The sequence below is a fragment of the Lolium rigidum genome, chromosome 1, assembly GCF_022539505.1.
Source record: "Lolium rigidum isolate FL_2022 chromosome 1, APGP_CSIRO_Lrig_0.1, whole genome shotgun sequence".
In the NCBI taxonomy this organism is placed as follows: Eukaryota; Viridiplantae; Streptophyta; class Magnoliopsida; order Poales; family Poaceae; genus Lolium; species Lolium rigidum.
The window spans coordinates 240,200,504-240,227,419 of NC_061508.1; the positions used below are offsets into that span (position 1 = coordinate 240,200,504).

The window sequence follows — 26,916 nt, forward strand, 5'->3', positions numbered from 1 at the left end:
GCACCCCCATGGGGCATGGAGAGGCTATCCACGCCATGCCACCAGGCGCGCGGGGGCTGGGCGTTGCTCGCTTCGCTTGCTCCAACTACTAGACCACGTGTTAACGTGATATTGGCTCAGGGAAGGGAAGAAAACGTCATTGCCTTATCTGAGAAAGGGGGCCGAAAATATCTCTGCCTCTCTCCACGTTCTCTCTCCCTCCCATCCTCTCCTCCTCCAATCCGTCGCCGCCGCCCCTCCCGCTCCTCTCTCGCCGCCGCCCGTCCTGCTCCTCTCCCCAGTTTCTTCTTCTTCCCCCCCTCCCTACTCGCCATGCCCCGCTCGCGCATAGAAGGAGGAGCACGGGGAAGGGGCACTGGGACGTGCCACTGCTAGTGAGGGTCAGAGAGGGAGAACGAGTGAATAGGGGATTGACGGAGGAGGAAGAGAGTCCCAGCGGCGCGCTGCATCTCCCTCCATCTCGGCTTCTCTTCGTCTCGCGCAGTGGCCGGTGGCCTGCCGGGATCTGCCCCTCCACCCAACCCCTCTTGGTTTGGGGCAGAAGGAGGTCGCCGACGGTGCCGGTTCGAGCTCCCTTTCTCTCTCTCTCTGCACATTTTAATTTGCATCTGATTTAGCTTTTTTTTTTGTACTACGTGATTTCCTCACATAGCCTAGGTTTCAGATCTAAAGAGGATTGACACTGTTGGTTCTTTATATAATTGCTTAGTTGAGACGTTTTAAACAATGGTTGAAATGTGTCATGTATCTGAATTTTCTTATTTTTCTTTTGTGTAGAGGTATATGGACTGAAGGTTATTGTGCATGCACCTCCATTCGTATCAAGCTTGCAGTGTCACAAGAGATGGATACATGATTTGCTGCTTTTTGTGCGACCCCCATCTCAGTGCATCGCTAGGAGAAGTTATGCTGAAGCTGCGCCACGTAACAAGGCCTGCTAACGTTTCTTTTCTCCTCTGCGATGAGGGACGCTGCCATGGATTCTCTGTCCGAGTGTCCCAACAGCGTGTCGGGGAAGATTTGATCTGCAAGGCGGAGCACGCTCGAGAGACGGCGATATACGGAGCTAGGAGTTTAAGGCACACCTTTGTTCTTAGTATTGGATCCTGTGCCCATTTTGACTTCTCAAGAATAACTGAATGTATGATTACTTCATAAGGTTAGTTCATGGCATACTGCATTCCAGAGTGTTCCTCTACTATAGCATCTATATGAAAACTACATCCGTACCTTCATTGTAAAATAACTTTTTTGATGATGAATATGATGCGCTTAGTCTGTTGTGCTTACAAATTATTCAGCGCCTTATAGATATTGCCATCTGATGTGTAAATTATATTGTGGAAGGAAGATGAAGATATTCAGGTGAGCTATTTTCTCACTAATTATTTGCTACTTTCTTTCTTAAGATGTTAGGTTATTTAGAATTTCAGAAGCTTTCGTCTAGAATTAGTCAAGATTCATTTCTTGGTCTGTTCTCTAGAGATCATAATCTGGATACATTGTTTATAAACTGTTGGTGGTGGATGCCAATTGTTAAGTCCATTTAATACTAAATCCTTCTGAATAATTAAGGTAATGATTTAAAGGTCAGATGTCTCATGCTTTGTTAGTATTTGTTTTCCTTGCATAGTTCTGAGTTTATATATAAATGGGATTGAAGTCAAAGGTTTTTTCTATTTTCATTCGGTTGATATTTTTAAACAATGATTTTAGTTATAAATAAATCGAATTCTGGTGCAGTACATGTCTCTGAATTTTCCTTTATTTTCATGTGTGTTCTTTCTACTAAAAAAATGCTTCTGCAGCACCTCCAATGCCTCTGATTTACTGTGCAGGGCAACTAACGGTCATGAGATAGGGAATGAAGTCGTCGAGGCAGCACAAACTCTCGGTGTCGTGGCCACCAGCGAGTGGCAAGGGCGCAACCAGTGATAAAGGTTGAGGTCTACAGTCGGCAGTCCGGTTGTGGCCAATGTCCTTGCACGTTGGCCTCCCATGCCTAGATGAAGGTTCTAAGCCCTAGGTGAGCTTTTGTTTCTTTCTTATTTCCGTGTATCTAGATAAATGATTAGGTCATGGTTCTCAACTTTCCCCTTTTTTATTGGGCATGCCTGATTGATGTGTGACCTCATCGTGTATCTGTAGGTGCGGCTCAATCTATTGGTTCCATTTGTAGCACGAGCCCCTTGCTTTAGATTGCTTGGTCTTATTTTTCATCTGTGTCATGTTTTCTGCTCCATCTGGTCTTTGTAGATACTATGTGCTTGCTGCCCTTATACATCTGTATTGTTTAACTTCTGTTTTTGCTGTATTCTGTGCGCAGGTGCTCTCCTCCTTGGCGTCGGATCTAACTTGCCGGAGAGTGTTCAATCATGGATGGTTGGTTTAATTAATTTCTTGGTGTGTGGCTGGTCGCATTTAGTTTTTCCTGCCCTGACGTCATTTATGTTATATACAGTTTTCTGCATAATTTGATCGCTTAGGATATTACTGATGCATTAATATCTGAAAAATGACTGTTCAACGGTTATCAGGTCTAGGGCATATAAGATATTTAAGCAGTGCTTTTTGTGACCTTGGATACATTTACTTGATCATGTCCTCTGATATGTTTTGTTATTATTTTGTTCTTGACAATCCAGAGTTGTCAGCCGCTAACAGACGAAGTCTATTTTGCAGTACAAAGGAAACTTCAGAGAAGATCAAGGTACGATTAGATCATTTGTTCACAGCAGATGCCATTTTTTATATCTTTGTTTTGATCCCAGTTTCCCTTTTGCAGGCCAAGAACAAAGTGACCATGTTGCAGGCCAAGAACAAAGTGACCATGTTGCAGGCAAGGTCATCTACATTCATGGTATTTACTTCATACTTTCAATTACTTACTACTATTTATGACATTAAATGCACTCTATTGCTTGCAAGAATAAGCACACGATGTATATAAGCTTGCATATTTTTGGTACTTTTATGTTGTGCGTCCAGCGTTCTGCATTGTGAGAATTGATATCTAACGGGTAAGTTCAGTTTTCCTAAACGTCTTATATAGTGAACAGAGGGAGTACACCATAGGGTTTTCGTTTTAGCGGATTTTGATGATGTGCATCCTTTAGTTTCAGACTTGTTTGTGTACCTATCACTAGGATGCAATAAGATTTATAGGTGTTGTATAATCAAATTAGAGGATTAAGTTCACCATTAATGTTGAAGAACGAGAACCCTTTTAATTTTGTTTTGTTAGGAATAGTTTGAAAGTGGATAAACTGTTTGGAGCATTACATGGATATGACTTATGAGGAGAAATAAAGAGGAAAATCTTGTGGGCTGCAATATCTACGGCCAGTCAAATCACATTATTTAGTAGGAGAAATAAAGAGGAGGACCAATTGTTGTTGTGGATATGTAGAGAAATTCATTCTGACCATGGTGTATTTTATATGGAAACTTTTTCTTTGATTACATCTTTTTCTTTAATTGAGGATTCTCTTGTCCACCTAATGATATAGGAGGAAATTGTTCCGCATGATCCTCATATGATGAATACGAAGTGATATCTGCCCTTCTGGTAGCCAGGTTCGACTAGAATTTCAGTTTAGAGTTCATGATTATGCACTAATCTGTTTAGAAATAAATATTGTCTTGGCGAATATTATTAGCCATTTTCGTGAAAATGTGGTGAAAAGTCATTTGACAGGTTCAGGTAAAGATTTTCCATATATTTCGTTTGACGAGTTCCGGTAAATATTTTCTCACAGTTTATTTTGTGTCCAAATTCACGTGTTTTTATCATTGACTTCCATAAACCTTTAGGATTTGCTTTTGTTTACCAGCAACTTCAAAGGTGTCCAGAAATGCTCTGTTTCAAGTGCTCTGTTTTGAGATGCTGGAAATGCTCTTTAATACTTATCGTTATTAAATTTGAGTTTGCATTTTGGAAAAAAAAACAGCTAATGGGTGCTAGGGATAATGACCGTTGCTGCATTACAATTCATCTTTACCATTTATTTGTGATTAAGCTCGATTGTTTGTCACGAAATGACACATGTAATAGGCATGCTATTTCACTACCATTCAATTATAGCTTATGTAACCTCTGCATGTCATTGATTTGTCATTCGGGATATCCGCCTTGGGCTCTACTCTGGGATCGCGTCTGCAATGTTGAGCCACTCCCGGAGGTACAGTGGTGGGATTCGCCGTGGTCAGTCTGACCCCTGGCAAGGTGTCAACACTAGTGATCTCGCCATCTCTCTACCATCCCGAGGTAAACAAGGCATCTCTATCCTCAGGTTGACTTAGGATGTACCTGCAACCTCATATGGAAGTCTTATCACCAAGGGGCAACACAATGGCAGTGTGTAGCCAGCTAGAGAAGTGTTCTATTTGCAGTATAATTTTATTCTCATATTAGCTAATTGACAAACAATAGGCGCACATCAGCGTGCAATGTTTTCAGCAATAAGACATCTATACTCTGCAGTTATTAGCTTTTCCCATCTACAGTTCTTCCTTTTAGTTAGTTGGTTCACTCTCTCTCTGTACAATTGGCATGTACTGCTATGTATGCTATGTAAGACTGCAAACCTGGCATAATTTAGCTTTCTCTTAATGTATCGATTAGATTTACTTCCATTCTCTGTTATATTACCAAGCCTACTTAAGCATGATCCCAGTTACTTATGTTGCGTTCAGCTTTCTTTTATTGTCTCCATATATTAGATTTAATTCCATGGTATTTCTTTTTAAGAAGCTATTACTTGCCAAAATTTCATAGTTGCCCTATTATGTACTCTAGGTGATATCACTAGACATTTTGTTTGTTTGAATAAAAATGATATTTGTTACGAATATCAATATACTTATGAGGTAAACATTGGATGCCCACTCAAAATTAATGGTAAGAGATCTTGGTTCTAATCTTCCTTGATTCACTACTATGTTTAAACATTTACAATCATGTGATCTTGGTTCTAATCTTCTCCATTCAGCCATATTTTTTGCAATAGTTGATCCAAGTACCTTTTTTCACTTAGATATATGCTCTCACCGCATTGGTTAAACAGGGTTATCGGGTTGAGCAAGAAGAACACATCATTTCCTATATTGCTTTGCTTTAAACAAACTAGAATTATATGATTACCTCACAAAATGCTTTCCACGAACATAAATGATATATGTTGATCCGACGAAATTAAAGTTTTATCTAACCATGGAATAGTTTTATTTTTAAGTGTGCCGCACTGATGGAAGAGTTTTTTTGGTGATCTTCTGTCTAGATTAGCCGAACATGATTCACTTGAAGCATTTTTGCCGCTCCCTCTTGAGTGTTTTGTATTCTCCTGTGTACTTAACCACTAGCATTTTTGAAATCATTTGAAGAAGCTTTACATATTTATCCACTTGAGGATGGACATGCTACCACAAACATTGATAGTTATTATTATTATTAACAAGTGTTATTTCAGATACCTACAGTTAAATCTCTTATCTTTTTTCTAGGTTTTGGTACATGGATCAGTAGAATCTACCTAACATTTTAGAATACGTTGGGCAAAGACCTCGGAGTTGCATATTTATGGTCCTCATGTATAAGAAAAAATTGATATAGCATCAGATTTATGTGCTTAATAGGTTTGTTTGTTAATTCTGGAGCTTTTTAATTCTCAAAAAAATATTGTGTTAATTCTTACCTGATGGCTTTAACGAGATAAGAGGTAAAATTTAACAGTTATGAACTTATCGATAAGAGGTAAAAATATTGTGTTAATTCTGGAGCTGTCATAATTCAACGTGCCCTAAAAAAGCCATGGCTGAAATAATGAAATGGAAGATATACAATATGACAGCTCCAGAATTAACACAATCTTAATAGATGTTTTTTTACAACATCTCCTCAATCTTTCATAGCGGATCCTTTTTTACATTCTATACTTCTGCAATGTTTTCTTCCTACTTATAGATGTTTGGCATTGTGTTTTTTAACTGGCCAAGATTAACTGTGCGATTCCATCATCTACTGCAGGGAAAGAGCAGCTTATGCACAAAAGGTGTATATCTTATGCTTTTTACGATATTGTAGTCGCACACTATCACCAAATTTCTTAGGACGTGTTTAATTGACGCGTTTTGTCAGCGATATTTGATCCAAAATTGACTTCATATATTTTTAGTTAGTGATATTTGTATTGCTTTGTCAGCGCACATAGATGAAGGGAAATTTATACTTCCTTTTTAAAGATTGAAACACAGTTAAAATATCTCATGTATTTTCCCGAATCATATGTAAGGCCATGATATAACGGAGGTGTCAGAAAGTTCAGGTGAGATCCAAATACTCCATAACCTCTGATTTCCTAGATATTGGTGCATTATTCATGATTATTGAATTAAGAAACCACACCTTTCTTAAATTAAATGGTAAGAAAGGCCAGAAAACTATGATGTAATTAGGAAGCGAAACTGAAATCTGCTACCTGATGTTCTGTTTGGACATAGGATTCAGTTTTTAATTGCGGAAATCATCCAAGTTGACACTTCTGAGTTGTGGTGTGCAGATTTTCTACCTGCATTTTATATTAACTTGGTGACCAATGCTGCCAATCTTGCTCTAATTTGATCCTTAATCTCTTATTAAGCAGTAAGTAAAGAAAGCTCTTCAGATATAATTTCAAGAATGACTATGAAACTTGAATTTTTTTGCATGTTTAGCAGATACTTCTATTTTGTGTTGCGGCTATATTATATGTATATATTATGTCCAAGAGATATGTGGTGTGGGGAGTTGCTGTTGCAGTACATGGAAAAAATGATCTTCCTTTACTTCATGATTAGATATTCTTTCCCATGGATCATAAATAGCTTGGGATTTTCTCCCTTGCGTCCGGCTTTATTCTTATGCAGTTCATCTCTTTTTTGTTGCGCCCTTTATGTAAATATGTACAAAATATATAATTGTGATCAGTTGCAGGTGTTTAGAGTATTCTTGTTCACCAGGGAGCACGAGGAGTTGGGGAGGAAGGACGAGCCCACAACCATCCATCAGCGATGGCAAGCAGCGAAGGGTCAAGTTGGAGGCAAACATCAAGAAGCATGTAAGAAGGTGACAGTCGCTGGAGCATACTGTAGCTCGGACAATTACCACAAGAACTTGAGTTTGAGACACTGAAGCAAACTAGGTAAATGTTCTCTGAATAAAAGTATTAATATGCTTGTTTGTGTGTTGTCTGTGATGTGTGGGTGAGAGAAAAGTGAGCAGATTTTTAATGGGGAATGAAAATTATATGTCCATGTTCTATTTTTCTTGGGTATCAAAGGGTCTCTTTGTTATTTCTCAATTTTCAAAAATATATGCCCAGACACACAGTATTAAGTCAGTTGATGCTATTGGGTATCATGGATGTCTTGAATCTTTTTTTTAGAAGAGGGCCCCAACGAGGGGAGCCCCGGCTCCATTTTCATCAATGAAAGCAGAGTCTTTTTACATCATGATCATCTTTTTTGCTGAAAGTAAAAGACAGGAATGCCCTCAGGCAGAAACTAAAAGTTCATTACAGGGACGGTCTTTCCAGCTAGAAACAACAGGGGAAACCTAAAGGTAAAACAAGAAAGCTCGAGGACATGAAGTGGTGGCCGAGGCGGAGTAGCCTCCTAGCTTCATCTCGACTTGTACTGCTGAACCATGCACATGAGGCTGTCCTTGATCATCTCTTTCGGCAGCAGGTCTCCATCTCTTGCAGTCAGATTGTTCCAACTAGGGTTCCAGAACGAAGTGATGGGCGAAGCCACACAAGGCTTAGAGCTGCTTGCAGGTGTCGATGGAGCAACGGGCTACACCAGTAGCTGATCCAGGAGAGAAGACGCCAAGTAAGCAAGAGATAGTGAAGCCACAGGTATCACACCCAAGGCAGGGGCTTTGGCCACCTGTAACTGCTGGGAGAAAGTGTATCTGTAGAAGCATAGACCCCGAGATTTATACTCGTGAGAAAATCACGAGTTTCTCAGATTTTATACCACCATGTAGATGTCTTGCATCTAAGATCTATACTTACGAGAAAATCACAAGTTTCTTAGATTTTGTAACACCATGTATATGTCTGAGTTCTTAAAGAAAATAAATGCTAGAGTATATGCTTATAGGTATATGAGCAGTACATGAAAAAAAAAGCTTGACTAGTGCATTTATACAGTGACATAGGTTGAATTCACATGAAATAAGATCCTGAACTTTTATTTATGGCAACTAGAAAATCCAAAGCACAAGCTATATAAATACATATTATAAGGCAAGAAAGCACAAATGTTCTTTATGTCTAAGGTAAGGTTGATACATATCGTTTCACCCATTGGATAGATTTTTCATTGGATTTCTACATATGCTTAATATAGTGTTTTACAAACTTTTTACCAGGACCACGAGCCAAGGCGAGCACTAAAATATTCCTCTATTTTCTTGAATATATAAGCATGTGCTACCCTGTTAGTGATTTTTTTGTTTTATCCTAATTTCATGATATCCACTTTGTTTTGTAAAAGCTAAAAAATTGAATTAATATTTTACATTGGATTTTCATTGTCATTATACAAAATGTAAATCGGTGCGGATTTCACGGGATCGTGCGCCAAGGCGCACTTCTAAATCTAGTTGTGATTAGGAGGGGAGCTTGTAGCTTCTTAACGGTTCACTACTTGGGTATTGGCACGACAAACCCACGTGTTGACTGTCGGTGTGAGTCATTCTTCTACAATGCCTCAGGTGATGACCACGACTATCTCAGTGAGTTTTTTTCTTTCTAACAATAGATTAATTAAATTGTGCTTAAATTAATATTTAGATAGAGTTTAGGGTTTAAGGTTCATCATCGCGCCAAGAAAGATCCATGAACATGACATGTTTGGCAAACACAGGCATGGTATTGGTGTGGTCACAATAGCCTTGAGCCCTTGACACGGTAGCCTAACTAGCATGGAGGGCCTGCCTTGGTCGCACGCTTCACGATGGGATGCACGTGCATGCCGACCTTTGGTAGGAGCTACTAGAAGAGGAGCAAATAAAATATTTTCCTTTAAACAAGATGTATTTTATTTGTTAGGGTAGTCACGATTTTGTCAGGTTGAGCCAGCCCGAGCCGTGAGTTCCCGTGTATAGCAACGTCGATAAATTTGTTTCTGTAGCTTGAGCCAGGCCAAAATCGCCGCATGCCCATAGTAGGGGTCTGAGAAGAGAAACCACTTGTTCTTAAGATAAGATCGAGCTCGACATTGTGGTGGCTGGCTGTTGTTCCCCATGCTAGGGCCCAAAATCTTTCCATGCATAGGGTTGGTGCGACTCCGAGCTAGAACAAGGCATCAAGCTAACGTACCCAACCAACCCATCGTCGCTCACACCACCGTGACCAATGTCTAGAATTTTGGGAAACTTGGCCACCCTAACCGTCGAGCCAACGACAACTTTGACGACACATCCTCGAACGGTGATGCCGTACTTCTTGACAAGGTGACAAGGAGGATGTCGGCGTCGTGTCGTCATGTAGCGTCCTTCCATTAATTGTTGGGAAAGTGGCCCCCGATAGTGTGAGAGGACGCGGGCAATGGCCCTCCGATGGTGTTCTGCCGGTGCGTGTTTTCAACATGGAGACAACTCGATGAACAACAAGGTAGCATGCATGATGGCCAAACACCGGCATGCATGGTGTTCTCGTGATGAAGATGAGATACGACTTGTATGCATTGTCGATGAGTTGAACTACACCGATGAGAGGGGACACAACGCTCGTTTAACTTGGCGCTTCTCTCTCTCTTCACCATCAAGCATAGCTATATGAATAGGGTTGCATGCTTGCACGCCGACAAACTAATCAACCTAACGTAGGTCGGTCGTCAAGAAATTTTGACACATCAGACCACCTGCCCCAGTGAAATGCCAGAAAGGACCACCTCTGAATGCAAATGTCAAAACTACCGTGGCGGCACGCTGGCCAAGCGACACGTCGCACATGCCGCCGTAGCTGGTGGCGGCAGGAGTTGCCACCGTGAGTGGTGGCGGCACGTTGGGCAGCTTCGTCCGTGAGGCCGGGTGGTGGGCCCTGCCACCGGTGAGTGGTGGCGCCACCGGTGACGTGGCATGTTAGGCCACGTCAGCGTGCCGCCATAGCCGGTGGCGGCATGTTGCCACATCAGTGTGCCGCCACAACCAGTGGCGGCAGGGCCCACCACCCGGCGTTCGTCCAACGTGCCGCCACTACTCACTACGGCAAGTCCTGCCGCCACCGGCTACGGCGGCATGTGCGACGTGTCGCTTGGCCAGTGTGGCGCAACGAAAGTTTTGACATTTGCACTCAAAGGTGGTCTTTTTTGGCATTTCACTGGAATAGGTGGTCTGATCTGTCAAAATTTCGATCGTCAAAGAGACCTCCAACGCGCTCAGCCAACAGCGCCCACGCCTGCGCCGGATGAGGACATGTCCGGAAACGGTGAATCAAGCTCTCAGTTCTACCACACACTAGACATACCACGCCCTCTTTAATTTTCCTATGACTGAGCTCGGTTTTCCACTGCTAGACCATTCTCGATCAGACACCACGTGCACCGTCGTCTTCCCTGACACTTGCGCAACCCACAAGGCAAGCCATCCCTCGTGCTCCTCCACCGATAATTTTGGCAATCTCATTTAAAGGTGGTTCTTATTGACAATTCGTTGGGTAGGTGGTTCTCTCTATCAAAAATTTAAAAAAACTGAGTGAGGGAGGGAAGATCAAAATCTCGCATGATTCCGAAGCTAGTTAAATCGTGGCACAATTTTCGGACGAAAATAAATGCAAAGAGCGCGTCGCGTTGGGTGAAGAAATCAATCAACCAAAAGACCAAAATCACGCAACACTTGTCGATGCCCGCCCGGCCCTCACCCAACGCCCGACTCCTCCATCCCCGGCCACTCTCCGCCCGCGCCGGCGTTCCCCTAGACTTCCACTCGCGCCGCCGCACCTCCGGCTCCTCGCCAATGCAGCATCCACTCGCGCCGCCGCACCTCCGGCTCCTCGCCAACGCCGCATCCACTCGCGCCGCCGCTAACCGTAGCTTGATGGAGGCCGGCATCGAGGACGACGGGGCGCGACCTCGCGCGGTCTTCCACCGGCCGTCCACCAAAACGATGCCCAGGGGCCAGGACCCACGGCGGCTCTACTCGCGAGCGTGCGTCCGTGGTCGAGGAAGTCCACCCGGAGGTCAAGTCCCTGCCGCCGGTAGCCGGGAGATCCGTTGCCCCTCCTCCCATCGCGTCCTCCTCCGTGAGGCCGCTCCGCCCCACCAGCGCCTGGGCTCCGTCAAGGTCGTCTACTTCGGAGTGCTCGTCCGCCGGTAACAAGGCCGCCCCCGCCGGTGAGGAAACCACTACTCTCTTCTTCACTCCCTATCTCCCTCTCCCAGCCCAAGAACGACAAGTTCTTGCAGGACGCTGGCATCTTGAAGAGAAAATACTGTTTTACGATTCGATCCCAAGTGCTGCCGGTTGTAGTGTCAGGAGATGTCCTAGATATGCTTTAGGATTGTACTATCGTTGTTCAGATTCGAAACTTGCACTATTGTTGTTGCAGAATCGGACATTCGCGTCTGTTTGGATTAAGGCCAGGTATCGCCCTTCCAATTTTTTTGGGCGTGGGCGTCTATTTGAATATATTAGCCAAAATTTCAGATCCACGCCAACTTTTTGGTTCAGTACGTGCAGTTTTCCCGACCACCACGGGGCAAATCTGGGGCAGCAAAATCGTGCGCCAATGGCTCGTGTGGGTGCTATTCAAACAGCCCTTCGTTTTGCTGTCTAGATAGCTTGTAATGATGTACTTAGTAGCTGCTAGATATGCGTGTATGTTGTCAACCCTTATATTTATTTCATGTCCAGAACCAAGCTTCTGTACGAAAATCTGAAATGTAGGCTCCTAAATCCTTGGACTTGATCATGCTTCAGTAGTGTTTGATCACACTTATCCCCCATAGATTATGTAATAGAAGTTTGATCATGATTTGATCAAAGAATTCTTCTGTAATTTGAACCTGATCACATATAGGTCGTACTTGTAATACATCATTATAAGTAATCTTGTTTGTTCCCGCTAGATTGTCCATTTAGCAATCTGATCTGATCATCATATCATGAATCAAATCATAACACTTAATGTTTAATAATGATTCCAAAATGTAAATATTTCCTCTTATGCCCTTGGCCTTTGAGTTTGACTTCCTGGTTCCTTTCTTGTAGGGTCCGAACATGTTTTGGGGGGCGTCGTGCAAAAGGTCCGGCCCACTGCGGCTGCCGCTGTTCAGGACCTCGTCGACATCAGCATCTAAAGGTACTATCTTCTGCCTTGCCCAATTTCGCTCCATTAAAATCCCTCTGTCTCTGTACTTGCTAAAATGATATCGATTTGGCACCACTGGCAGGAAGGGATTCTGTGGCTGCTCACACCACCTCTCCTCTGGGTTCCTCAGCGATGTTGAGACACCTGTGTTCTGATGCTAAGCCCTGATGACCAGGACTTCCTCGAGCAGGACCGACATCACCATCAAGTGCGGTGGAGTCGGTGTAATCTCCACCCCTGATGCTTTGGTATGATATGCTGGCTGCACATGCTCACCTCTCTGTGTGGATTATGTTCTTGCCAAATATGAGCACATGGGTTAAGAATCCTGTCGGAAATTTTGCTATGCATGTTTCCTTCAGCTGGGTTTCTATGTTATGAACGAGGGAATGAATTGAAGAGTATGTGGCAACCAATGCTTACATTGTTTGAGTCTGAATTAAATGCTTTGATATTTTGCCGCTGGACTTAGCCACAAGTTTGTTCATATACCTCTCCTGATGGAAATGAGCTCCATCTTTTGTATCTCCGGTCAAAATAAAATGATTTGCTTCAGTTTGCAGGCCGATTTGGTCCCTTGCTTGTCTACACAGTACTAATTAGTCATTTGCTGCATTGGTTGCAGGTTGTACATCTAGTTTTAGTCAATTTTGTTTTGATTTTTCTCTATGTATCATAATTAAGCTATGCAAACCAGAAACGTGATGTTTTAACTCATTGAGAAGTGCAAATTTGTGTGAGAAAATTTCTTACTATGCACTAGAATGTCTAACCTTTTACAATTTCTGTTCTGCAACTTCAACTGCAATCCCTGTTTTTGGAATTTCATTTGAATTAGTCTTGAGATTAGATGATTCTGACAGAATTCTCCGTGTTAATATTACATGTACTTTATGATTATTTTTTAAATCTGAATGCTTTCTTCAAATGTTGCTGAAGTCAATTGTATTGTTTATTTAGGACATGTTGTGTTGCAAGAGCTTGGTCGAAGAAACCTACTGTTTCCTTGCACTCTCACAAGGTTCAGTTGCTGAGGCTTTCAACGTTGCATTGCATCGTTTTAAGTCTGGTCAGGTCCCTGTCATGAACGCTACTGACATGGCCAGCCGTGGGTTGGATATCCCAACTCTTGATCATGCTATGAACTATGGCATTCCAAAGTAGCTTGATATGCAACAATAAGTATCCCTATCTATGTATTTGATGAATGTTCGCTGTTTCTTGTGAATTGTCCATGATAGTTTTCCCCTTGGATTTCTCAGGAAATATGGATGCATTAATGTGGCTGCTGGTGGCTTCCCTGACCACCTCCTTGAGCTGTTGCTGCACGCAACCACTTGGGCATGTTGCTGCCGATGAACTCCCCAACCTGGTGCTGCCGGTGAGATCTCTCTTCTGAATTTGGTTTCTTTTTATCATGTTCAATGTGTTAGCAGTGGAAACGTTCCTTGTGTTACTGCATCTGCTCCCATGTGTCTACCTGAGTTGCCAAAATTCTTGTGTTTTGTATGCATTAGTTTGGTGGAATGTTTTCATGTACTCCCTCCCATGAGGAGTGTGTAATTTTTGTGACGTGGGGATTAAGGAGCAGGTAGGTAGGTGAGAGTTGTACTATATTGCCCCTCCATAATGACCGACATAGCTATAATTAACACGTGGTATGCCCTTCGATAGTCTCCCTGTCTGCCTTGCATTGGATCTTTTGCACTAGATAAGAAGCTAAGTTTACAAGGCATACATTAGACTATCAAATTTATAAAGTTCGCGTCTTATAAATTTTTAAGTTAATTGCTTGGAATTTATAAATTTACTTGCTATGATTACTTGGAGCCTTTGAAAGCTTCCTGGGAGATCAATCAAAATCTGAAGCATGCATGATGGTCATCATTTATCATGTTATCTTCATGAAATTGTCTACTGTCTAGTTATTCGTGTCAATGTATAATGTCATTTGCTATTGCTATATGGTAATCAGACTTTTTGGTGTTCTTCCCTTGTCTTGGTCAATTGGTGTTATGTATGTACTGATGTAAAAGGGCTAATTTTTTGCATTGAAGACGGTCTTTCTTTCTTGGATTTTATAGTCGCAAGTTGCAACATGCCCCGTAATTTTGATGTAGATTCTAACAAATTTCTGTTGAAACTTCCTACTCTCTGTGGTGATCAACACTTGAATCTTCTGCCGTCATTGCCCACTAGTTTTCTGTTTGCATTCCATGGTGTTGACAGATGACCTTATTTTGAGCTTGCTGTGGTAGTGTTGCAACTTGCTGTTTAACTTTCTGTGGTGATTAACACTTGAATCTTCTATCATCGTGATTCAATTGTTCCCTGATTGCTGACCTTTCTGGTAAAGTTTAGTTTGTCACCATTGGTTTTTGACTGTATTCCTTTTTCTGTTAGCTCCAGAGAGGTGGTTATCATGAACTGTTTATTCCTAATTTTTATTCATATTCCCAAATTGTATTTTTGAATATTGATCACTTTTGCTACTTGAGATTCATGTATCTAAGTCACAGTTCTTCACTAACAGGCTTTGGGTGATCAAAATCAATTCACCGCCAAAAAATGCAGCAACGCTACCTCTGCTGATCATTTTTCCATTCGTTTAAGTTTCGTTTGTTGTCGTGTCATTTATAAAGTATGAAAGGATACAGTTTACTAGGAAGATCACTTTCTGTTTCTTAGTTATGTTTATCTCACCTATTTCAAGAGATAAATTTTAGTCTTTACTAGTTGCTGCAGGATTTAGATATCTCTGAAAGAATCAGTGCTTTATTACATCGATGATGCAACTGATCGCAGTCGTACTGGCTGCATAGTGTCTGATCAAATTCTTAGGCTTGTTCCGAATATTGAGTTTGACTTAGGAACTATATTCTCTGTTCTTGTTTTCTACTTAACCATTTCCTTATTAATAGCTTCTAATTATGATGAAAATAACTTGTCTAGTTACACTCCCCATAAAAGAGATGGTCACACTTTAACCGTTGCAACTTGTTGTCCAATACAAGTATACAACCATATGAGAATTCATGTAGATCTTTACTTCAGCATCAGGGTGGTTGATTCCTTTCATTCTGAAACAGATTGTCTTTTGATGGTTATTTCTCGGTTGTTAAAGAAGGGCTATTTAAAATTGGATTGGGCAGTATGAATGCAGAATCATCTGTGTACCAAACTTTGAAACTTGAAATATTGAAGTTTTTTACTTGCAGTGCATTCAGGCTGTTCACGTGGGTCCTTGCGCACGCACAAATGAGAGAAATATATATTCTCCTCAATTTTCTCTCTTGGTTTTACTATCTGCTTTACTAGAATTCAAGATGCTATCTATTCATTTATATGTTGAAACAATAGGGTTGTTATTTCTCAGCTTTGCCTTCTGTTTGACTTCCTGATTCCTCTATTGTAGGCACTGAATATGTTTTGAGAGAAGAAAGTCAGGGGAGGACAATTGTAGTTTGCTTGCCATAAGAACCTCCTATTTTCCGAAACAGGAGTCTTGCCTATGCTGCGTGAGCACTATGCTCCTTGTAGGTTAGTGCTGCTCACTTCAACGCACAACATGTTTGTTTTGCTTGCAGCTCTTTTGAGCTACCATTTTCAGTGTCGTATCTAATAGCTATGCTAATTTTGTACGCAGCAACAGCAAGTCCCCGAGTATGGCCATGATGGCCAGGTAGTACAACATGGCATCCTCATCGGACTGTTGCCAACGGGTAAGCCTTGCTGCCAATCTTTCCAGTAGCAAGTGAGCTAGTAGTAGGCACAACCGATGACTTTGATCTGGATGTACTTCTATGAGTCGGTACTTGTGTTCCAACCAAAAACCTTGACTAGTCGTGACTAGGTGCGACTAGTCCATGAGTCGGTATATTTGTGACTCGTCCCAACTCATCCACTCGTAATCCTTGAATGCAGGGCTGCCCATACTTTGAATTTAAATGACTCCACTCTAAGAGCATGCTCTGTCACAAGCAGCACAAAACCAGAGAGCCCCGAGGAGATGAAGGTGTAGTCCATCGGCTGTCACAAACTCGGAGAGCATAATCCTATGCCGCTGGCGCTGCAGTGGCTAGATGTCGTACCGTGGTGGGCCAGTTGCACCATTGGATGGCTTCGGTTCAAAATCTACAGGTTTGAACTTTTTTCTTGGTATGGCTTCACTTTACTTCCACTGTTTGCTCTGCTCTGCTGTAGACTAACATGTGTAGGTAGGTCCATACTTCTCTCTGATGATGAACTACCGCACCTAGTTTTACTAGAGTGGGTGGTTTCCTACCAACTGTGCCAATGATTATTTGTTTGGTAGTTGCTAAGCTTAGACATTTATGTATTGCAAGTGTCTTTACTTCACTTGCCCTTCCTTTAGTGCAAATGGATCTAAGAATTTGTCCATTTCCTAGAGAGAAGAACCAAAAAAATGTGTTACAGTTTTGCCTTGCTTATCTTTATGTATACCATATGTAATCTATTGGTTGTATTAGCTCAGCTGTTCATAACTAAAATTACTTGTTGATATACTACTTTGATGTAGCATGTACTCTCAATATCTCGTAGGTATTACAGTTCAGCTGCTTCGTCAAGCACTTGTTGCTTTCAATGGACAGTTTTCTGTCTAGTGAGTTATCACACAAGTCTCAAGATAACAGTTGAAGAAGATGTTTTGTAGGTAGTAAAACATATATATTTAGTGTTCTCTGTTAATTCAGACTAAAAGACGAAATGGTATACGTGGGTCATTATGATCAGAATGTTTACGTTGGTCCAAATATAGCTAGTAAACTTGTGAATATTTTTGATATTTTGCTAGTTGTAGTTTGCTTGCCGAAAAGCTAAATAATAGCATGTACCTGGATCAATGCTAGTTGTTGTAGTTGGCTTGGATGTGCTCAAATACCCACTGTAAACAGTTATACACGGGATTATCTACACGAATGCGTTTTTTACAGTGTGGCAGACTTTATGACCATGCGAGTAAATATGTGAGCTTTGTTGTTTGCTTTCTTTTTTTAATAAGAATAGTAAGATAGCATGCAAGCTCTTCTTTGCTTAGAAGCACCATTATCACTATTATTTTTTCTTGTTTCTTGCTTTGTACTCATCTCCTACGAATCATGGATACGGTGATACGGATACGGCGATATGGAAAATGACGATTTGAAAAAACAGCAATACGGCGAGCCAAATATATGTATAAAAACAAAAAATGGCAGGTTATGAAGAAAGAATAATTGAATGCATGAGATGGGATTAAAAACTGCCCCATTTGTTGCCTTTCCTTGGTGGCTGAATCTGAATGATCACCAAATTGGCAATTTCTGCAATCCTCGTGGTACTTAGAAAAAAAGCTGGGCTCATGAGCAAGCCTGGACGCCTCGCGATGGTCAAGTCCGTCCTCAGCGCCATCCCCATTCACCAGCTGCTCGCCTACGCCCCGCCGAAGAAAACCCTGAAGCTGATCGAAAAGATCAAACGCGGCTTCCTCTGGGCTGGACACGCCGCTGCCAATGGAGGGCACTGCCACGTCAACTGGAAGCGCGTCTACCGTCCTATCTCCTACGGGGGCCTCGGCGTGCAAGACATTGAGCGCGCTGGGCTCGCCTTGCGGCTGCGTTGGTTGTGGCTCTCCCGCATGGACGATAGCCGTGCCTGGAGTGGCCTTGACCTCCAATTCTCGACGGACGAGCATGCACTGTTCTTCGCCTCCACGGTCATGTGCATCGGGGCAGCGCGCGTTATTCTGGGAGGATCGGGCAAGGCAGTCAAGGAGCTCGCACCGCACCTGTACACGTGCATCCCCAAGCGGCATCGCAAAGCCAGAACGGTCGCTGAAGGCTTGGCCGGGAACAGCTGGGCTACGGACATCCAGGGGCTGGTCGGCATTCACGAGATTGGGCAATACTTGGTGCTCTGGCGCATGATCCAAGGCACCACGCTCAGCTCCCTGCCCGACCAGCTCCTTTGGAAGTGGACGGCCTCCGGCACCTACAGGGCCAACTCATGCTACCTTGCAACCTTCCATGGATCTACGCCTTGTTGCTCCTGGAAGCTTATTTGGAAGTCATGGGCGCCGCCTAAGGTCAAATTCTTCCATTGGCTAGCAAACCTCGACAGATGCTGGACCGCGGAGCGCCTAGCACGACATGGTCTCCCTCACCACCCCAGATGCCTCCTTTGCGATCAGGCGCCCGAATCCATGCGACACCTCATGCTCGAGTGCCCCTTCTCCCGGCAGGTTTGGCATGAGGTGCTTGCTTGGCTCCGGATGACTGCCAGGGCACCACAACACGAGCTCACCCTCATGGATTGGTGGCTCCGTGCTCGGCAAGAAACGCCAATGCCGCTGCGCAAAGGCTTGGCGTCGGCGGCCTTACTCATCCCGTGGATGATCTGGAAACATCGGAACGCTAGCGTTTTCGTTGGTGCCCAGCCATCCATGCCCATGCTGTTGCAGAACATCAAGGACGGACTATGTACATGGGCTAGAGCAGGTGCCCAGGGCCTGCGGGTCGTTTTGCCACCAAGCTGGGATGTGCACTGATTTTTGTGTTTTTTAGCCTGTATTCTGCCTCCTAGGAGGACGTAAACAAACCCCTATCTTTTCAATGCAATGAAACGCAAAGGTCCTTTGCGTTTTCTCGAAAAAAACTTAGAAAAAACCATATGCTAGTATTACAGTTGCCTAATATTTTGCAATCCAATAGAGGATATTTTGCATTCACACCACCAGCCCCTGTATCATCAACAAGAATGCTGTTGCTTGCACTACCACCAACCAAGGATTGGCTGTTGCCTGATGCCATGGCAGAATCTCAGTCCCTAGCCAGCGCATCAAGAAAAGCATGAGAAATTTAGCAAGGCAGATGGCGCCATGCAGCAGCAAAGCAAGCAAGCAACTGAAAAAAGCACGCAGCGGCAGCACAGCTAGGCAGGAGGAAGCAGGATGGGAGAAAGCATGACGGTATCAAGAAATTATCTTGCTGCCATCGATGGGCGATGGCGCAGGTGGCTCCAGGTGGTGTGGAGGGCCGAATCCAGGCCAAGGCGGTGGGATTCCGGGCGGCCGCAGGATTCTGAGCGGCGGCGGCTGGATTCCGGCCGGCCACGCGCGCTACTGCAGCTGGCAGCGTATGTGCCTTGAACCCTTGCCTGCGAATGGAAGGAACAAGGTATAGAGCGAGCGCGCTCGGGGTTAGGGTTAGTACTGGGCTCAACTGGGCTTTCCCGTGTCCCACGACGTATCGGTGCCGTCCTCACGAGGTATTGGCATTAAATTCTTTATTTTTAATTCGGGAAAAGAGGATACGCGGGCGATACGCGTATCGGTCGCGTTTTGGTGTATCGGAGTATTGGAAACATGTGACTTTGCTGTATCGGTGCTTCGTAGCTCACCTCTACCGGTAGTATTGATTTAATTTACAATGCTGTGACAAATTTATTTTTCTGTACTGATATTTGATATGTTTAATTGCAAGGTTCAGAAGCCTGGATGCATAAGACGCTGTTGTCTCTTTTGAGTGCTTCTTCCCATGTTCATGTACTTGCATTTTGACTGCCTCCTCCTTCACCTCTGCCCTTTGGCGGTGAGTTCACCGCGCTGCAACTGTGGCAGCGGTGGCCTTCTACGCCTCCAAGGTTTAGGTGAGTCCCCAGGTTCCTCATCTTTCTCCTCTACGCAGTAACTGATGTTTATGGATGTCACGGAATTTCCTTAAGTTCATTTGTAACGCTTTGATAAGGGTAAATACATAAGTAATGCAGACGCATTAGAAACGCTTCAATAAGAGATTTCCATCGGTTCTTTCTAATTCTGTTACTCCCTCCGGTTCAAAATAATTGCCCAAAACTGGATATATCTAGACATGTTTTGGTGTGTAGATACATCCATTTTTTGGGCAATTATTTTGAACCTGAGGATAGCTTCATAGTCTTTTTTTTCGAGTACCTGCAGGAGATCTGCACGTTTTGTATTAAGCTCGAAAGGAGTGGGGAGAGAAACCCCGAAAGTCAGTGATACAACACACCCCACTGCAGCCCTGAAGCCAGGGCGCAAACAGAAAAAAAAACTACGTACTAATCCGCTGCAGCCCACCTCTACTAGCTGTCCAACTCACCCAAGTCTCAGCAATCCTACCCACAACACTGGCCGTCGAGGAGTTGCGAGCTTCATAGTCTTTCTTTGGTTAAAGGGAATTACATATAGTGTGAGGTGTTCGCTTCATTTATATTATCGTGTTCCTGTTGTTCAAGGATAGTAGGTAATTCTTCCCTGTTGTTACAGCTGTTCAGCGGCACTGTCCTTTCTAATTCTGTTCCCTGTTCTGCGGTTTACCATCATTAAATTTTCCTGTTACATTCCATTTTTGGCCGTCTTTCTTTTTCTTTAGCGTCACTATCCTTTAATTATGGTTCTCTCTAAGCAACTTACCTCTTCTATTCTTTAGGGTTCGCTTTCGTTTGGGCAGATGATGATTGATTGGCTGATATAGCTGGATGTTTTTTGTTTGCTGTTGCTGTTTTAAGTTCTATTCTATTTAGGTGTCTTTTCTTGGGATGGCTCTACATATATTTGGGACACTGAATATGCCAAGATATTTGCTAGTTTAGCTTTTAGCTCAAGTGAAGCATATGTTAATGAGTTCCTGCCTGAATTACTAGATCCCTTTCCGTCACTTTAATTGTGGTCAACATTATTTTGTGCACTAACCGTGTGCATTCTTCCTCTAAGTCTCGGTGGTTTAGGTGAGTATCCATGGTCATCTAGAGCTGTGGCTGATGTGTGATCAAGCCTGTGATGCTGGTTTAGGTTCAGGGTTGGTAGTTTTATAAGTATGACTTGGTCATTGCAGTAATAAGTGTTGTTCTTTTGTTGATGCTTAGGATTAGTTCCTATATTTCCCTATTGCCCTGCGTTTGATTGTATGGTTGAATGACCCTGACCAATGTTGTTTGCACCTTGTACCTTTTTTTTGATTATATTGTCTCCTGTGTGATATGGATTTTCGAAAAGCAGCATAGGACATGCTGAATTTTCAAGCTCTAATATTTATTGGATATTGTGTTTTTCTTACTTGAATTTTTCCAATAAATAATACTCAGAAAATAGAGCAAAGCAATTTGATTTTTTTAACATGTAGCAGCACAGTAGTAATGCTCATCTCTTAAAACAGTTTGATGTATGCATAATTTTGAGGAATAGATGCTCTTTTCTTCTTGGAAACTGATCGATGTTGAGGCCATACCAAGGATACATTGAGTGCGCTTGTCTTGTTGCATTGTAGTAATGCTCATCTCTTGAAAGAGCTTGATATATGCATAATTTTGAGGCATAGATGCGCTTTTCTTCTTGGAAGCTGATTGATGTTGAGGCCATAGCAATAATACGTTGAATTTGCTTGTATTATTGCATTGTTAGAGCATTTATTTTCCATGCTTTGGAGATCTGATCTTCCATGCTACTGTTCGACAGGTTTCTGGAACCAAGTCCATCCTCTAGAGAATGAGATGCTCACGAGGGTCAGGTCCGGCCGTTCAGGCTCCGTTTTCTCAAGATGCATCGCCGCCGCCACGACTCGGAGGCCAACCTGTTGCTACTGCTACGTGGCCTTCTCATAGAAAAGGCCCACCGGTGATGATTTCGACCACTGCCGTCCTTGGCAGACCAACACCCTGTATCCAGACGCATCAAGGTACACTCCAATCGCCCAGTCTGAATCCTCTTCTCCCACATCCCAATCTAACCTCAAAATTGATTTGTTGCGGATTCTGCAGTACAATACCTTGGCAGCTGTTGTGGAGGCCGGAGATTCATCTGCTAGCGTGGCCAGGATGCTACCTGTAGGAGGACCTGTGGTTGCTGCACCTGCACTTCCAGGAGGAAAGGTAGCTAGGCCCGTTGGTTGTGCTGCTGCGCCAGTTTCACCACCGACGACCCCCTCTCTGGCCGCCATGATGCTGCTCTCGCCTGCATCACTGCCAAGAACGGCTTCAAGGTAACTTTGCTCTCTCTAACCCTGTTGGTTTGGTATGCATTTTAGCTGCACATGCTCATCTCAAGTCTGCATTACGTTCTTGCAAAAATGCCATGAGTAGCTAAGGAAATTTAGATGGTGATATGTGGTGTGGATCATGTCCTTTGGGAAACTGTTCAAATGTGTGCATGTACTCTGAAAACAACACAAAGGTGGCACTTCTCTGGCAGAATTTAGACTTGCTTTCTCTAGTTTCGAGAGCACTAGTACTGGTATGGCCTTTTGTGTTATCAGCTGTGCCCTCTAAACCCTAAACTACTATCTTTCTGCAGTAAATTCTAGTTGCTCTTGGTAAAAAAAAGATTCTAATTGCATCGTAGTGTGCTAATGATGATATATGGACATACCTTGTGCTTATAAAATGACATCATTTGTTCTGTCTTGTAACTGTTATCTTTTCGCAATTAATTCTAATTGCAACGAGGTGCTAATAGAAACTGTTATAAAAACTGTCATCTGTTATAAAAACTGTTAGTTCTCCTAGATTATTTTTGCAATTATAAAAACTGTACTACTTACCGCCTACTTACCTGGCATGCTTAAATGCTAACCTCACACTTGTCTTAGTGTTATTTTGAGGTCATTTGTTACCGTCATCACTGATGTACTGCAGTCCATCTATAGTCTGTAATTGGTTTTAGTCGACAATAATTTGTCTTCTATCATTTTTCTTTTAAAAAGGTACCAGCATGCCAGGGAAATTGTACCCGTGGCTGTGTTCAGTCAGGAATGGTTGATGGTTTGCATTGCGAATGTTGGTGGCAAAATAGAGCAGAAAACATATTTGTCTATTTCATACCTGCAGATGGTTTAAAGTATGCTTTGTTCCATTAAAGTGTTTTCTTCCAGCGTGTGCCCATTTACTAGATTTTGTGGTACTCATATTGCAATATTGCATCATGTCTTGGTTCCTTTTATCTTGAGTTTGTTAGGTCGACATGCTATATGTCTATTGGTTGCAATTTATGCTTGAACACACCGTTAGTTTCATTGTTTTGTAAGAGTCTGCATCTGGACTTCAAAATCACACAAAAGTGAGCTGTTTTGCACGCCATCTTCATGGCATAATTTTATTTTGCGCCCTGCTTTCATACAAGAATATTCTTGATTCACATGTACCGAACTCCTTTGTTGACCGGCCTACACGGCACGGCTTGCCCCTGGCCCTGGCCACTTGGGTGTTTCACACGATCTGGAAAGCTGTCCCGGCGGTGCTGCTGCTGCTGCCTTGCTAGCCATTTACGGTTGGTAATGCTGATGGGTTTCTTTCTACTGCACCACCCTTGTTGGGCAATAGCTCAAGCATGGAATTCCACAGAAGTGACTTGTTTTTGTTGTGAGTAGCTCATCTGGAGAATAGTTTTCAAGCTAGACGCAAGTACTTTGTGTCTCAGATTTTCCTGCTACCTTAGTCCCTTTTTTTGTCAATACATTCCCTGCTATAAGACCTAATTAGTTATGTGTAAATGCTTCTGTCAGTGTGTTTAGTAGTTGCCATGCTTGTGCTGTATGGCGTTGAGACAGTCATGTTCTTTGCACATATGTTGGAGTCTGAGCGTTATCTTTGCTTGTCTAATGCCATGCTGAAGCAATACATTTTGCTTGCACAAACATTTTCAGGTACATGTGCTATTTAGGTTCTTGCACTGATTTTTGTGGGGACATTAGTAAGCTTTAATTTAGCTAAATTAGGGAGAAGGGAAAATAGTTTCTTTGACATATTATGCGCTGCCATTTTGTATTAGAGTGTGGATCTGTCATTCCTCCTAATCTCTTTGGTTATAATGTTATATCATCAACTTATCCATACTGACTCTGCTTGTACTCTGTAATTTGAGCTGAGAAATGTGCTTCGGCGTTTGTTATCTGGAATGTACCAAATCTGAGAGAGGATCTTGGAATAAAGCACTGAATTATTACTTGTGAATAGCTATTGAATTGGATTACTTGGCTGGCTGTGATTTAAACAAGTTTTGTATTTATAACCAGGTTAATGTTTGAAGCTGAGATACAAATAAATGTGATTATTATATCCTGTAGATATTATTCCTGCTTGCTATCTTTTTGCAACCCTTTCATCCTTTTACTGTTGACACTTACATGTTTAGACTTTTAATTATGTACAGTGCAGGAATATCTACACAAGAGAAACTTGCTACCTGTTGGTTTTAGGCCCACGGTGTTAGTCCAGATTCTGGTAGTCACTGAACCTGTCGGGAAGGAGTGTGCTGACCTTTGGCCCAAGATCCCTTCGTTTGATATCATCTTTTGTAGTTGCTAAGACTGCTGTATAATGCGGTGACTGTGAAGCTCGGCCTTGGTAAAGAAGAGAAGACCAAGACTGTAAGTAGCTAGCTTCATTGGGATTCTACTAATAACTCTTGTGATAGTCAGTCGAATTGTAAATTGTGATGCTCCAGATCACAACTTGTAATAGCTGTTTCCATTGCAATCTTCCTTTTTAACTTACACTTCTGTCTCTACATAAACCCGTGCGTTGAAATCTCAAAATTTTTGTACCTTGTGTGCTTTATGCACTTTTTATTATCGAATATATTTGCTGTGTTATCAAAATGTCCAAAAACATTGAAGCACATGTAATTCTTTTCCAAAAACGTTGTTGCTAGTTAACCTCTACACGGTTAGGTTGACGTCATGCCCATGTTCGAGTAGGAGTCTATGTTGTACGTGTGGTGTTAGCCATGCATGGACATGCTGCTGCCAGGCTTTTGATTGCTGTCTGTAGTGTCAGTGTTGCTACCGCCCAAGGAAGTTGACAGAAAACTAGAGATGTAAGTGGCTAAAAAAATGAATTAACTTTTATGAAATGATGATGCCACAAAAAAATAGTTAATTTTGTGTTAAACTAAAGAGGATAGAGACCACTCTAATTTTGTGTTAAATAAAAGAGGGTAGTAGTACCTCTTAGCCAAGGGTTTGCACCCAAGAGGGTTGCTTACTCTTAGTAGGGTGCACGGCCAAGGGTTTGCACCCAAGAAGAGCAATCAACACAGAGGGGAGAAACAGTATTTGTCTCCTACGTCACGGCTGCATGCGGAATAAAGTACATTAGAGAGAAAAAAGGCAATGCACTTATTGGCGGGGGAGAGGAAACATCCCATCGATGCACATTCCGGTACAATTAATTCATTGTCCACGTCATCAATCCGTGGGACAGTGTAATCTGAGTCGTCCGTCTCCATCAAATGAAACAACAAACAGATTAGAGATTGACATCTCATCTCCTTCAGTCAAGATTCAACCATGCTGTGGGAAATTCAACCTCTTTCCGCTCTCTTTCCTCTCCTAAAGTCCAATCATTCCCAAAACATTCTCAAGGCTTCCTCTATAAATACAAGACTCTTGGTACAAGCCGCGTGCGGTCAGCGCGTGACTTGTGACTTGTGCGGTACGCATACCTCTGCCGAAAGGCATATCAGCTCGAGATTCCTGACATTAAACAGGCTGCCAAGAAGCGAGACTGGGCTAGGATTGGAGGACCTTCCGTCGAACGGACAAATGGATGCATCCACGAGGTGGTTCATTGCCCCGTCAAGCGTAACACCAATCTTACGATACAGAGTGAATATGGTCAAGGAAACAAGAGCAGGAGCCCTGATAAGCAGCATCTCCGACGAACCGTAGCAGTGACGAAGAACAAGTTTCCTCAGCGTGCTCGAGTGAATGTCGCGGAAGTAAGTCGAACACTCTTGGAGTGTCAAGTCTTGCAGGACCGGGCATCCTGAACGGAGCTGCTTCTCGAAATGGTCGTCCAAATACACACCGAAAAGATGCAGCTTTTTGAGGAGAGCGGTGCTGGCAGAGCCCAGATGGGGTAATTTGTACACGCCGTGAAAGCAGTACCCGATCTCGACATCGGCCGGGCGATACTTGATGCCACGGGAAACCTATCTGTTGATGGTTGGAAGTAGATCCTCGTGATTTGATCCGATGACGATCCGAAACGCATCCAGGGTTGGAGCATCGTGGAAGGTGAGCAGGTTGTTTACAAAGTTCTCCGCCCTTTCCCACTTCTCCTTGGAGTAGGAGTCGCCGTAGTATGGGCTGTTGACGTTGTTCTGCGATAACTCTTGTGCTAATCAGTCGAATTGTAAATAGTGATGCTCCAGATCACAACTTGTAATAGCTGTTTCCATTGTAATCTTCTTTTTAACTTGCACTTCTGTCTCTACATAAACACGTGAGTTGAAATCTCAAAAAATCTGTACGTTGTGTGCTTTATGCACTTGTTATTATTGAATATATTTGCCCTGTGATCAAAATGTCGAAAAACATAAAAGGACATATTAATTTTCTTTCCGAAAATCTTGTTGATAGTTAACCTCTACACGGTTAGCTTAACTTCATGCCCATGTTCGAGTAGGAGTCTAGACTGTACGTGTGGTGTTAGTGATGCATGGACATGCTGACCAGGCTTTTGATGGATGTCTGTAGTGTCAGTGTTGCTACCGCCCAAACAAGTTGACAGAAGACTAGAGATGTAAGTGGCTAAAAAATCGAATTAA

General features: G+C 42.8%; 2 long non-coding RNA genes across 2 annotated transcripts; both read left to right on the forward strand.

The window, feature by feature from the left end:
• The first annotated feature begins 1,110 nt into the window (after positions 1-1,110).
• On the forward strand, positions 1,111-8,142 carry LOC124691783. The gene is made up of 8 exons (XR_006999157.1): positions 1,111-1,159; positions 1,312-1,365; positions 1,839-2,026; positions 2,327-2,382; positions 2,646-2,710; positions 2,786-2,860; positions 3,510-4,267; positions 6,715-8,142. It is a non-coding gene; the product is annotated as an uncharacterized LOC124691783 (long non-coding RNA).
• A 5,479-nt stretch (positions 8,143-13,621) lies between these two features.
• LOC124683385 lies at positions 13,622-19,994 on the forward strand. Its single transcript, XR_006996671.1, has 5 exons — positions 13,622-13,734; positions 15,769-15,893; positions 16,000-16,075; positions 16,278-16,493; positions 19,835-19,994. It is a non-coding gene; the product is annotated as an uncharacterized LOC124683385 (long non-coding RNA).
• The last annotated feature ends 6,922 nt before the right edge of the window (positions 19,995-26,916 follow it).